The sequence below is a fragment of the Strongylocentrotus purpuratus genome, unplaced genomic scaffold (assembly GCF_000002235.5).
Source record: "Strongylocentrotus purpuratus isolate Spur 01 unplaced genomic scaffold, Spur_5.0 spur5_scaffold_19, whole genome shotgun sequence".
Lineage (NCBI taxonomy): Eukaryota > Metazoa > Echinodermata > Echinoidea > Camarodonta > Strongylocentrotidae > Strongylocentrotus > Strongylocentrotus purpuratus.
The window spans coordinates 6013889-6029555 of NW_022145604.1; positions in this window are offsets into that span (position 1 = coordinate 6013889).

Here is a 15667-nt window from a genome sequence, read left to right on the forward strand (position 1 = left end):
CATGTTGGTTAATGTGCGAGGAGGAGGAGGAGGAGGAGGAGGAGGAGGAGGAGGAGGAGGAGGAGAAGAAAAAAGAAGAAGAAGACGAAGAAAAAGTAAAGAAATAATCAAGAGGAGCAGGAGCAGAAGGAGCAGAAAGAACAGGAGGAGAGGGAAAGGAGAGGGAAAGGAAAAGGAGGAAGAAGGAGGAAAAGGAGGAAAAGAAGGAGAAGACAAAGAAGGAGAAGGAGAAGGAGAAGAAGGAGAAGGAAAAGAAGGAGAAGGAAAAAAAGGAGAACACAGAAGAGCAAGAGGAGGAAGAGCAAGAACAGCAAGAGGAGGAGAAGAAGAAGAAGAAGAAACTGTTCTCCACCTTTACAAGAACTCAACCTTCTCTTTAAAACATCCACTTCTATCTCTCCATAACATCCTCTGAATACAGATAACAAGGAACCTATACAGCTCTAAAGAAACTATCTGAACATGATGCTAGAGAAAAGGAAGGTATGAGAATAGAAAATTTATTGTATCTGGCCTGTCAGAAGAGAAGAGAAATTATGGGCACTCGGGGTAGAAGTCATGCATAATTACCATCCATCATCAAAGAGTTCAATTTAAAGTAGGAACTTTGCAGTATCATACTGATAGCACAACTTCCTTTCTATTCCTAAATCCTTAGCAAGTTTCTTCCATAACTTACAGGCTACCTCTTTCTGCCTACCTGCATTTCATTTTTCTTCTGATTCTTTTTTTTTTGGGGGGGGGGAAGAGGTGAGAATTTTTTTCAAATCGCTTTCATTCATATTTTCCTCCAACCCTGTATTATACTGCTCCTGTTTCCCCTTCCTGATAAGCAGTGTATATGGCCAATGAAGGGGTGACGGCTGGAGAACATTTTCTTATGTTTTTTTCCCAGCTCTTGGCTCCAAAATAAAAAGGGAAAGGAGCAAGAAAAAGAGAGAGGACCAAACAAAAAGTAGAATTGTAAAAAAAATTATAATTTAATGCTCAGTAACTTTATTCAACATATAATTCTTTTGTCATGTGTAACATTTGCAATGTTTTGTTTGTTATATATTTGTAAAACTGCAAAAGAAAAAGAAAATCAAACAGAAATAAATAAATCAAATCATTTCAAATTAAACTGTATTACGTCTATGATGCTTTAGAATATCAAATTTGAATATTAAAAAACATTTTTTTTTTTCTTCTTTTTCTTCAAACTTGGTCATTATACACTCCATTGCATATTAAAGATTAAAGAGTAACATGACGCTCCACTACACAAATTTACCAACTGTCTGCAACACATAAACCCTTGAAGTAAACAAAAAAATGTAAGTAGGGGGGGGGGGGGTAATGAGGCACCAGATGGAGGGCCTCCCTGAAAAAAAATCTTGGCTAGCTGTTCACCTACATTTGTATGGCAAAACAATTATTTGTGTCATTTTAGAATCATTCTCTCTCTTTTACCGGTACTAGAAAGGAAAGAGTAAATATTGGGTATTTTCATTTAACAAGGATAATATATAATTTCCAGTAGTCAAGCACACATAGCATTTTAGATAATTATATACATTTTATATGTACGGTATCTACATGTACTGTATTTCCATTTTCATCTTCACATATTAGTGAAAACCTGGTTATTTATCAATCTTAAGGCAATCAAATTTCCTAAAGTTCATTAAGAAACAAAAAAAAGGGAAAAAAAGCCGAGGTGAATGAAGTTCAAGACCATATCCTCAGTAGTTCAGTCACCTTCTTTGACCAAAATTTATCTCTATTTCTCACTGATGCTTTATCATAAATTGTATCTGGGATGACATGGTTGCAGATTTGTTTAAGGCTCAAACTGAACTGTATTGAACCCTTTTCATCTCAGTAGATAAAGCCGACACTGTAATAAATTAGCGGGAATGTTTATCTCAAAGGCACGCATTTTCTACTTTTTCTTTAAAATTCTACATTGTACATGAAACAGATTTTGGGCAGATCGACTGTAAAATGGAATTGACTATGCTCTATTTACATCTTCTTCTTTTCAGAATTTGTTTAGGTTTTAGGTGGCTCATCTGCAAAATTGACATCGCTCCAGATCATCAATTTGCTTTAAATAAAATTTGTACATGAAACAGATTTTGGGTGGCACAACTGCAAATTGGCATTGTGCGAGCAGAATCTCTTAATCTGCAATTTTGAATGAAACAGATTTTCAGTGTCTAAAATCAAAATTTATATCGTACAAGTAATGATATAAATTAATTAGAGCTGCTGACGAAAATTAGGCCAGTGGAATAAAAAAAATCCTTTTGGCAAGTAGACTTAATTCAACTATGAAGATTTGATCACATGCAGTTTGTATTGCAGCGCTTAGAATAGAATTAGTAATCCATTTTTTAATCAAAGTATTTTTTTTAAATTGATCGTTAAAAATTCACATCGTACAAAAAAAGAAAATTATTGCAGCAGAATATACAATTAGCAATCCATTTTTGAAGTCTCCGTTGAAATTGATCTCCTCATTGCACTCATCAAAATTTACATCATACGAATCAGAACAAAAATACACCTATTTGGCAGGTTGCAACAATAATTAATGCACATCTTTCTTGAAGCTTCTACATTTAATGAATCAAATTTAAGTAGTTTAATTGTCAAGAAGCTTTTGACCTGCTTTTTTACGAAGTGATCAAGTTTTCGCCAGGCCCTCACAGATGGATGATCATGCTTGCATACACCTCTGTTCTCCAAGCTTGTTCCCACAGTATAACATCTATGAATTTGTAAGAAAAAAAATCTTATTTCTTCATTCTCTTCTTCTCTCACTTTCTCACAGCCCATGCTGGCATACCATCATATCTTCCAACCTTATCATTCATATCTTTAGTGTATTGACGGTTTGATTATGTTCACTCAATATATCCTGTTTATTATGAAATGCTCTTCACAAACTCATCAATCATTGTCCCTTCCCTATTTTCACAATTTTGACATTTATTTCCTACCAGGAATTGAACATGATTTACGGCCATTTCTTGCATGTTTCAGGGTAGTTCTGGTATGTTGGAAAAATATTTGGTTTGGTAAATTTTCTTGAATGTCAAAACTTTGACATTCAAAGTCTCCTTGAGAAATACAAAAGAATCAGACGCACTTTATCCAAAAATGATATGCCAAAACAATAAACATGTACATGTATTAATCTAGAGTGAAACAAATCCTAAATCTATCTTTTTATGACTTTCATGGTCCTCTCTTTATTCTTACTACATCTTCCAAATCTCTTGCCCATGGTCAAACTTACATACTATGTATTTCTTTGTATTTTTTTAGAATACATATGGGTACATACATTGTATATTTCTAATTCATTGATCTACATTACATACTCATTCTCATTTGTTCTTTACTGCACTTTGTTTCTGACCATATGGGAACAAGTGACCAATCAAACTCAAGTCAGGCAATTTTCCATAGTCAGAACGAGTATTTACTGCATAAAATCCTAAATCCTAAATGCATACGTGTATAGGCCAACTGGGTAGAAAAATTGCCTCTAGATGCAGTGTACGTGTATTATGACTCTAACCAATTTCAGCCAATTTAATGCCCATTTAAGTTGGGTGATGTTTTGCCCGATAGTGATCATTTTTTCAGTACAAATTGAGCAGAAAGTCACAAAAGGTGGGTATACAATTGTCCAAAGAATGGTAAGACAAGTACAGGTAATTATAGAACCTGCAAATGAATATGGTACAAAATTGCAATCACAAGAGAAATCGATTGCAATCACGAGAGAAATTGATCGCAATCACAAGATAAATTGATTGCACTCACCAGAGAAATCGATTGCAATCACCAGAGAAATCAGAAATTAAAAACTTTCTTTTGAGCTGTTTTAGAGATTTTCTAGGGACATGAAGAGCCAGGCAAGGAGATATCCTCCTAAAAAAAATATTAAGCAAACAGTCATAAAAAGAATTAAAATGAAATTAAACAAATAAACTTTGACCCATTGTATGGGGGAACCCTGCATTATGCCTATGGGAATAAGAGAATTCTAATTAATGGGTTAAAATGATCTTGACAGCGTTTCAGTACAGAATAGAGAGTGTACATGAGTTACTAAAGACAGTTTTTATAAACACATTCCACTGAAATATTTGTGGACTACAATCTCTTCTCTCTCTCTCCTCTCTCTCTCTCATAAAAAGAAACCAGCACATGTGTTTAACTGCTGATGTGGACTGTTGAAATGCAATGATATAAAATTGCACATTAATGGAGTTCCAAAGCTGTATAATTTGACATTTGTTGCTTCTTTCTGTGGACTTTTATGCTGGCAGTAAAACCAAGAATGCTTTCTCTCCTTCTTATTCTTCCCCCTTTCTTCATCGCAATCCAGCGTTTGGATGGTGCTGTGTATATATTTGTTAGATCGGGCCTAAGCTTTCTTATTTGGACTTTGTGAAAACATACGCGACCCCCGATACAAGAGGGGTCACCGTTGACAAATCCTGAAGAAACTGAGCTTGATTCGGAGTGTTTATAGTAAAATCAAATCAATAAACATTGCCAGATTATCAAACATACAAATGCAAACTATACCCAGCCTGGCTGTGTAAAGAGCGATTGATGTGAGAAGTTAAGACTCTTTGACAGCCTCCTGCTATCTGTCTTCAATAGTGGTTAAAAAAAATAAAAGCACAATTGTTAGAATCGTGTGACTTGGTCATAATGCAGATTGGAATCGATGATTCCAGTTTTGTTTTTTTTTAAAGATAAAGTTGAGCTCTGGTCATGTATTTACATTGTAAAAGAAGCTATATAGATCTCCAATGTACAAGCTACATGTATTATGAAGTTATTGTACTGTAGGAAGTTTAAGAATCATCAAAATGATAAGAAACTGACACAATTTTGCTCAAAATCACACGCACTGCACACAGAAATGGGACTACACAAATACACATGGAATGAAAGTTTGGTCTAAAATTTGTTCAGCTATTGTGTGTCATATGTCCAATAAGAAGGGATTTAAAGAGTAATTCTTTCAGGCTTGATATCCATCCAAACTGATGTGCAATTAAATGAGAATAATACATATTTCACCCTTACCAGAACTTACTTTCCTCCTTGAAAACACCTGAAACTATCTTTTGAAAATCCTGAAGCTCGACTCCCTTGAATGTAATGGGTTCATCGATTATTCTACCTCATTTCAATAAATGATGCGCCCTCATTTTAACAATTTTCACTGAGAGGCGGGATGTTTGAGGGGCCGACATCTTAAATGGTTTTCTGGGTCATCCCAAGATCTCTCTCCCAAATATAGATACTCAAGGGCACACAAATTCTCTTTCTATATAACTACCTTCATTCCTCTTTCCTTTGCTCTCATTCCGTCATTTATTTCTCATTATTTCTAGTTATCTTGACTTATTTTGATTTTGGTGGGGGCAGATTTCTCTTGATTTATTTTGACCTATTTGAGAACAAAAACTTTTGCAACTCTACTTGCACTTTATATTACATTTAAATAGTACCTCTGTCTATTTTGGAAGAGGAAATACAAATCTTTGCTCTCATCGTCATCATTTACCTGTTGACTTCTTAATTCATACAATACCATAGGCTTTGTACAGTCACCACACAGTTCCAGTAAGCAATGGGATATTATGTTTTTCATTTCCTCTATGGCCTTTCCCCAAGGGGTAGGAAAAATGTGTTAAAGGTAAAGACCAGTTATGGTTATGCGATTGCATTGTGAAAGAAACGTTGTGGAATCGATCAGAAAAGGTTGATCATCTAGCATCTAGCATCTGCAAGGTTCTGGAATCATCAAAATGATAAGAAATTTGGCCTATTCTTCGTAAAGTTACAAGCACTATACACAGAAAGATGTATATGGGACTACCCTATATCTCTCACAGACCATGAGAGAAACAAATTTACCAAATATATGAATTAGTAGGCGGTTTCCCGGCAAATTTTTTATCATCATGTATTAGTCAAATATATTCTTTCACATGATTGGAATGAGAGCTTCCATTTCATTTTTTGAAATTGGGGCGTTTCCAACAATGGTCTTTACCTTTAATGATGCCCTATTTTTGGATATTGCCCATTTCTTCAAAGAGAGGACCTACATGTACTACTACATGTATTTATTAACATTGCAGACGTATGCAGATCTAAGGTAGATGATAACTTACTATTTTTTGGTCTAATTTAATTCTTCTCATTTAATACCAATATTTCTTAAACATTAATCAAGCAATGTATTTTTAATTGAATTACTCTAAACCTTGTATTAAAATAATATGAAATTGTGATTTCATTTAAAGCCTATCTGCACTAGCTTGGCCAGGAGAGATTGGACCTCCCTGCATGGTCACTGACAGGTGATTATCTTGTCAAATCAGCTCTCAATTAACATAAGAAAAAGTGGACCCATGGGGGACCAACGGTCACCAATTAGGCATTGTTTGTTATAAAAAGGGTGCATGTAGTTCTAAGTAGTGCAGTGGGGAATTAACTTGTACACCCAATGCAATATGTTTGCAGTTTGGTTTCCTTTACTTCTACATGATGCAGAGCAGGGGGATGTTTCACAAAGATCCTAATTCTAATTTAACTCTCAGCTGGACTTAAACATTATGGAGAGCCATTTGTAGCCTTAAAATAAAATATATTCAAAAGCAAAAATTCAAGTATTTTAGACTTTTCATAAATTCCACATCAAGAACATGAAATCTCCTTGATAATAGAAAATATGAATGATTTGAATCATCATTTCATGGCTTTCAAAAATAACTTTTACAAAATATTTTCAAAGATGCTAACGACTTTCCATAATTGTTAAGTCCAACTTTTGTAGAGATAAGTCCAACTTTAGATCTTTGTGAAACACTCCCCTGGAGGCAGCATGACAGAGGTGGTGAACAAACATTTTAGATGCAAGATGAACCGTATGGTGGATCTAGTCTAGATCTACTCAGCACTCTCTGCAGCCAAATAGATCTAAATCATCATGAACTAATGTTGATATCCTCAAGTCCAAATCAGTGTCAAAATCTCCTAGTTCTAACTTAAGGCCCGGTCACACAGAGGGGACGCATGCGGGACGCACGGCCGGCGCATGAAAATTTCCAATTTTGGCCAGTGCGTTGTCGTTCGCTAGGCGTGCGTCATCACTCGTTACTCGTTCGTCGAGCGCGCTGGACCAACGCTGGACCAGCGCTATGCATTCGTCGTCATTCGCTGTGTGCGTCGGGATTTTTTGAGCATGCTCAAAAGTGTGCGCGGAGCTCGACGCATGAATGTACACGCCAAAGGCACGCCAGACGTGCGTTGAGCGCGCTAGACCAGCGCCAGACATACGCGGGGCACACGCCCTGTATACGCACAGCGCGCTAGCTACACGCTGTGCATTTTGTGTCAGCTCGCTAGCTTTTCCAAAATCATGACAAAAGTTAGGCACACGGCCTTTTCCGATTTCTTTTGCGCTGGCCGTGCGTCGTAGAACGCGGTGCATGCGTGGACCATTCGTCCAGCGCGCTAGCAACACGCTGTGCATTCGTGGAAGTTGTTATCATGTGCGCTCTGGGTACGGTCTGTATGCGCACTGTATGCGCCCTGTATGCGCTCAGCGCGCTAGCAACACGCTATGAATTTGGTGTAAGCTACGACAAAAGTTGGGCGCACGACAACGCACTGGCCAAAATTGCACATTTCCAATGCGCTGGCCGTGCGTTCCCCATGCGTCCCCTCTGTGTGACCGGGCCTTTACATGCCCTGACCCTCAATCGAGTACACCAGATATAGAGATCTACTCATATCTAGACAAAAACAAAAAGTGACTAGGTAAATGTTACTTATTATATTCCTTCTACTGCGCTTACCCTCTATTCGATCTAACATGCAAAAAATCCTGAAAAAAATTCTCAAACAACAAAGATATTTATGTTTTTCTTTTGAAGGTGTCACTGTGCATCACCCTCTAACACTAAATTCTCCCGACCCTGAATGTCTGGAATAGTATATAGAGCAAATTCATTGTTTTCCATCATCATCATCTTCATCATCATCATCATCATCATCTTCTCCTTTTTTGTTTTTCTTCTTTGTTTTAAAACTCTGCCTCCTTCAACACGATCACTCCTGAAGATTATCGCACTCATATTTTAATAATCTATTGTAAGCCGTTATTTTGTAGTTTACCCAACTGTAGGTCTAGATCTATGTAAATCTTCTGAAATTGAAGTCAGCAGGGCGGTATTCTGCATGTTGCTTAAGTATGGCAGGTGGTACATGCTAAAGCATGTTTCTAAAGTTCTAAACAGATGGGGCTATGACAGACTGCTAGTCTGTCCTAAAAAAAATCACTACACCTAGATCTAGAATTTACAAGCCTAGATTCTAGACTCTATATTTCAAAATCAAATTAGTAAAACTACTTCTTAAAGGAGCATCGTCCCCGCAGTGTAGTTGCGCTGCTCTGGTCATCGCCATCTTGGTTCCGAAGATCGACTTCTAATTTGCATACAGCTGTCAATCAAAGTACGCGCGGCTTGGCCTGCCTTCGCCAAGCCAGCTGATCGCTGACGATCGCGACGTCACGAAAGTGGGCGGAAACAGCAGCCGAATCTTAGAGCCGAACTGCGATTGGCATTACTTCGGCACATGTATGCGATAATCGGTATTGTCCGGGCATTCGGAACATGCCATCTGCGTAAGAGCCGTATTATGTTGGTGTCAATAGGCAGCTAGCACCGTCCGCCAGCGGGTACGTATTTTGAACGCCCTCTGGAATACGGGGAACATGCCTCTTTAATTTAACTTGGAACTATAGTTCATGAAAGCACTTACATTTTCACATCTAGCTCTAGCCTAGGGACCACTAAGTTACTTGTTGTTAGGTCTACCACTTACCAGCACTGGACTGACTGGAGTAACCAAACTGTCTGTGATCCGTCTGCAATTTTAGTCTCGACTTGAGTTGATGAACAGATGAATGTTGTTGAATCTTGTTGATGAAGTTGTAGGCTAATTGTATTGAAATGCGCCTGCACAGATTTTAAGACTTTCAAGTTTCAGGACAGTCATTAGTTGATATTCATGAACATTTTGAAGGCAACCTTGCCATCGCCAAATCTACAGTCTTTACAGCTCTGCGAAAATCACTTTCGTCCTTTAAAATTTCCTTTCCAAATCGCATTCTCAATCACGCAGGCCACGCAGCCCTTGACAGGTTTATGGTCTCTCTGCCCTGCACTCTTCTAAACACGTGGGACTGAACATGACGATAACGTAAACACGCGTAAAGAAAAGGTGACTTCCAAGATCTTGAAGATCTGATGCAACAGGGTTCTCTTTGTTTTTTCCCGCCGAACTCACCTGGACTTTTCGCTGGAGGAGTTCACATGACAGATGAATGGTACACCCATAATTCAACCGTGTCACTGCGCTGTCATAGACGTAGGCTTCGAAATTCGGGCATTGGTACTGACTGATCAATCGGATGATTACGACATGATCAAGAATGATCATTGATCATTATCATGCATGCACGTGACGCCGATAAAATACAAAAGATAAAGATTCTTACAATCAGCTGAATTAGATCACAACCGGCACCACCACCTGTCACAAACAATAAAGTGTAACCAACAAGAATTTCATTCCATTCATTTCTATACAAAATGTCTACTGAACTAAAATAGGTCTACTTTGTTTTGTAACGGTTGATGTTTAAACCGAAGAAAAAAACTGCCTGAGGCATGCCTGATAAAGCAACACTGAGCATTGTCCAAATGAGATAACAATGGTAGATCGGGCAGCTATGATAATCCCACATTGTATTTTTTTTTTTTTTTTTTTGCCCCCGAAGATTTGAAAATTGCATCCCATCCCCCCCCCCCTTGAGCACCAGGGGAGGGGCCCGTCTTATTTTTGTAAATACAATGAAAGGTAAATTAAAGGATCCGCCACTGCCGCAAACCCTCCTCCCCCCCCCCCCCCCCCAATTATAAGATTCATTTAGGGGTGATCCTGAATACCCCCAGCGGGGTCCGCAGGGCTATTGATAATTAAGAACCGCTATTCATGAGGACCACTGTTCATAATCGAAGGGGGTCGCTATCATAATACAAAATCGGGTCGTTATTCACGAGGTCCCTCCCCCCCCCCCCCCCCCCCACTCACTGTTATTTAGGGTACGCATATGCGTGTTCCCAGCACCCCCCCCCCCCCCTTTAGCATAAGTCCGATGTGTAAAGTCAATATACGGGTAGACCTTTTTCTTTTGTTATACGAGCCTTTTCAGCACCCCCCCCCCCCCTTCACCATAATAAGTCCGGTGTGTAAAGTCAATACGGGTAGACCTTTTCTTTTGTTACGAGCCGGAGATTTTGGGAACACGCATGCGGCCCCTCTGTTCCCGGACTTGGGGGGGGGGGGCTGGGGTCCCTATTCATAATACGAGAAGAGGGTCGCTATTCCTAATTCACATCGAGGCTCATTACTCTAAACTCTGAAGGACCGCTATTCATAATAAGAAATCGAGGTCGCGACTCTTTTCTTGTCATGCCTTTATGAATAGTGACTCCCTTTTGGTTTTATCGGTCTTTCAAGTGTAGGAAGTTCCGTGTTGTGAATAGCGGTCCTTGATTAGCTATAGGTTTCCCCCAGCGCCACCACCACCACCAAAAAAACAACGATCATCATCATCATCATCATCACGCGGCAATGCACCACCACCACCATGGACAACCCCACCACCACAACCATCACCACCACTACCATCAACATCACAATCGCAATCTCAATAATTATCATCATCACTCATCTTTGATTGTTTGTTGCATTGTTTTTGTTTATCTGGGTTTTTTTTGGTAAGAGACAGGCCATTTCTGGGTTAATGACCGACTTGTTACTCAACGTCAATGACAATTTATATGCAAATATGCGAAGTGTTCAATAAGCGAAAAATATCATAAATCTGATATTAATAGACGATGTGTGACTTAGGCCTACAGTTCGTACCAAATGAAAAACGAATTGAAATGGTTGTTTACTTTGCTTTTACTTTATTACAGTAATAATTTTTTTTATGATTAACGAAGGATAAATCATATCGAAGAATGCGGATTTCAAAGGAAGTGATAAAATCGAGAATATTATTATGAACAATGCGAACGTAAATACTTGGCCCAGTTTTAATAAGAATTAGAAGCAGTTTGTAGTTGCATTTTGATTTTCAATTTGTTGTGATAGAAATCGTTTATGGCCTAAATTCCTGTCGTTTATTTGTATTTTAAAAAAACGTTCTCTCATTCTTTCTCTCATTTTCTTTGTCTCTCTTTCTCTCTCTCTCTCTCTCTCTCTCTCTCTATCTCTTTCTCTTTCATTATCTCTCTCTCCCTTCCATATTCTATCTCTCTCTCATTCTCTCTCTTTATTTCCTTCTTTCATTCTCTCTCTCTCTCTCTCCCTTTTTCTCTATCTCTGTCTCCACAGTTCACGTTCTCTCTCGTAAAACAGTGTTCTCCCAAGTCATTTTTTTTAAGGTTATAAATTTCAGCCAAATTTTCATTTAATGCCCCTCCCCCACCCCCTCCCTCCTCTCGCCCAAGACAATGAAATTGTTGGACATAGCCTGCACATGAAACTTACGTTTAGCCTATATACAAAACTATACCACTTTTAGTGTCGAATAGAAGTTTTCCCGCCAAAATTGCTTCCAATGGCGCGAAAGGGGGGGGGGCTCTAGTCAGAGACCGCGAAATATGATCATAAATTACATTGTAGTAGATGCGAGGTTAAAGTTCATCATTCAGTTATTAACCGCCATTATAAACGTCACCATACCTGGGTTTTTGCTGTTTTTTTTTTCTTCTGAAGTTCTGTTTTATTGTGTTAAATACACGATCGAACTTTTGATTTAGATAAGGGGAAAATATGATGTGACATAAAGGGGCTGGCTTGCAGCAAGCCGTCGGGTGGCTATGATTTACGACCAGATTGCGTATTGGGTCGTAAACTTACGACTGGTCCGATTACACAATGTCAAAGGTCACCGCGGGGCCAAGGCCATCGAAATATTGGGGGAACTTAAACGGGCTTCCATAAACAAAAATGCTAAAATCACAACACTTCGAAAAAGTTATGAATATGGGACAGAAAATATTTCACGACTTAGGCTAACTGTTTTTCTTGGGCAACGAATGGTAAACAATCTATGTTAGTGATTACAATTTCTATGATTCAAGTCATCTCAATTAAATGTTTTATTGTCCATGACACATCATTTATTCTGTTTAAATGCAAGATACACGAGAGAAAACAAACTATTTCCTAACAAAATACGTACACAAATATAAAACATGTACGATAAATTTTATTTTAAAGTTTTATTTCAGGGACGGAGAAGCGATAAGGGAAGTAGGGTGGGAGTGAGAGAGACAGAGAGGGAGATAGAGAAAGAGAGAGAGAGAATGAGATGAGAGAGAAAGAGAGATAGAGAAGATACAGGACAATATAGGCAGACCAAAGAGGGAGAAAGAGAGACAGACAGATAAACAAAGAGAGAGTAAAGAAGAAACAAAGACAGACTGGAAAAAAACATGGGAAAGGCAGAGAGAGAAAGAGAGAGAAAGCATGAAGGGGAGACATACAGAGAGACAGAAAAACAGACAAAGCAAACAGGGAAAGGAGGGGTCGGTAGACACGGAGAGAGAGATGGAAGGAGAGTATTATATTATTTCAAAATCTATATTTCTGGAACTACATGTAGTTTGATGGCGACCAGGACTCCAACCAACGAGACAAGTCAGTCTACAGATGCCACCATAGCAGGGCTAACACGCACCCCCTCTGTGTGCCCCTGATTGCCAGCTATCAAACCCAGACTTACGTTGTCACACAAAAAGCTTGACAACTTGGAGATATAATTTTTTGTTTAAAGGAGCAAGAACTAAATCGGCTGACTAATGCCGTGGCACAGGAGGCATCATTTCCATTTCTTTATTTCCTATGCTAATAGTAAATTAACGCAGGAGTCAGTAATTCAACGCAATATCTACAAACTTGTTGCATTTTGCCAGTAGTACGCGAGGCGTTTTTTCTTTTACCTGTGTTCACCAAGCCTGTGAAGGCACATGGCCCCTACACCAATAATCAAAAGCATTGATTGCACCTTTTATTTGACCATCACTTTTTTCATACAAGATCGATTTCAGACGACGTGTGAAAAGCCGCACCAGTCACTGACGCCACCGTACGTCAGGTAAATAGGGGCTTATAGATTGTACGTCGACATAGTGAACTGCTACGTGTGACGTCCTTTTAAGGCACTGTGCCTTAAAAGGACGTCACACGTAGCAGTCCCCCGAAGCAGTCCACTTTGTCGACGTGCAAATATAAAAGTCCCTACTGACACTTCGTGTGCAACGGGCTTCAATCGCTTGACGTATGTCCGCGTCGCACGAATGGGATGCGTCATGATCAATGCGTTATTCAAACCTTTGAATATTAATCAATGCGTTAACAGTATAGTTGCACATTTTTAGGGCACTATTTCTTGTACGATATCGCTCTAACATGGTGTGTCAAAGAAACTTGCTTTTAAGATGGATTTGAAATCAATATTAAATCAGATATGGGGATAAATTACACATGATTTTCGCATACATGTAAGCTTACTAGAATATAGCAACACATTTTATGTAGGCTCGCCTGATGTTGGTTTGGTTAACATACTGAAAAGTCGTCTGCGCCTGAATTTCTTGAATTTTTCTGTGAAATTCAACCTCTGCACAAAAAAAAAAGTTTGTTTTACGACCATCATATCATATATCATTCATTAGTCTGTGCAAGTTCGAAACATTTAATGTAAGTATCGAACTGACTGATTTACTATTGGTAATTAGCTAAATAAAACAATCGTCTATTTCATTATTCGTTGTTGTTTGTTTGTTTGTTTGTAATTTGGGTTGGCTTTTATTAGCGTGTCCCTTCCACCCATACCACCCCCACCCCCACACCCGGGTTGTCTGTCTGTCTGCCTCCCGCTCTCTCTCTCTCTCTCTCTCTCTCTCTCGCTCTCTCTCTCTCTCTCTCTCTCTCTGTCTCTCTCTATCTCTCTCTCTCTGTCTCTCTCCCCCCCCCCCCTCCCCCGGGCTTTCTACTTTCTACTCTCTTCTTCTGTCATGTTTCTGTAATTCTTCAAATTTACGTGACTGGCTGTCAAGACTGAGTCTCTGCATGACACCCTCAACGATAAACAGTGGAACCGGTGTGAGTCAATCAGACCTCGTTTGTCAGAGTTTTGATTAGAATTAGGACTGCCGTGAGAGACTGGTTTTTCTTGATACTCTCCTCCGCCGGTAGGAGACTGGTATCAGCAGGCGATGTTGGTCTAAAACGACCACCATCACAACTAAATATGCACTCTTCTACCAAGCCTTTTGGTTCTATTGCCCTCGTAATCAATGCATCCCAAGCACTACACCCCTCTTTCTAACTCTCTGCCCCTTTACTTTACTTTTCATTTCATGTTGACTAATTTTTTTTTAAATTATTATTATTATTATCATTTTATTTATTTTTTGTTGGGGGGGGGGGCCTTAATTTTAATCATTCATACATCTCTTTATATTCAACTTCTCAAACTACCACCATTACTCTTGGAAGATGAACGATGCACTATTCCAGCAACTCTTTGGTCCACCTGCTTCCGTAATCCAAGTTCAGATTAGTTCTTTTTCTTCAACCACTTAAAATCAAATGTACAAAGCATGCAATCATAACAAATAAGAATAAGTGTGGATGGAAAAAACAATGGCTTGATAAAACGGAGCATCCAATAGTGATATACAAGTATACATAATCAAAGAAGGTTAAACAAGTACAAAACAAAACATTACATACTAATTTACAAGAAAACGACCACCATTGACTTTGTGGTCTTTTTGCCTGCATCATCAGTGGATCTTGGACTAACTTAAATATGGCCTATACACCTCTACCCGTTCTATTTTTCTTCTTTTATTTTGCTCACCATCGGTATTATTACATCTCCTCATAATTATGTGCACCACCATCTCCATCTCAACTACTACCCCCACTACAACCACCACCACATCACCACCACCACCACCACCACCACCACCACCACTACCACCACCATGACAGATGCACTCTTCAATCGACGTCGTGGTCCTGTTGTCTGCGGCATCAATCATGTCAATGGATATCAACCCCTATATACCTCTACACCCCTCCCCTCTCATTGGCTGTATTCAACCACACTTTAATTGTTCACGTTTCATCCTCTGTCTATCTCCTTCTAGTTTTCTTTCATTTTGCTTAGCATAATAATCCGCACATATACATATCCCTATAGTCAAGTAGTTCCACTGCTTTCAGAATCAGCACCACCACCACTACCGCCACCATCACCACCAACATCACCACCACCATCACCACCACCACCACCATCACCACTGAAATGCGCATATATTTCTTTGGTTAAACCATGATTGTTCTTTTTTTTTTTTTTTGCCATGGCCGTCAGAACTTGAATTCTCGTTTTGTTTTCCTTCTATCAATTTCGCTTTTGTTTTTGTTTAATTCTGTTCGAGGTCATGACCCGCACTTTAATTGCAGCCCTATGATTATCACC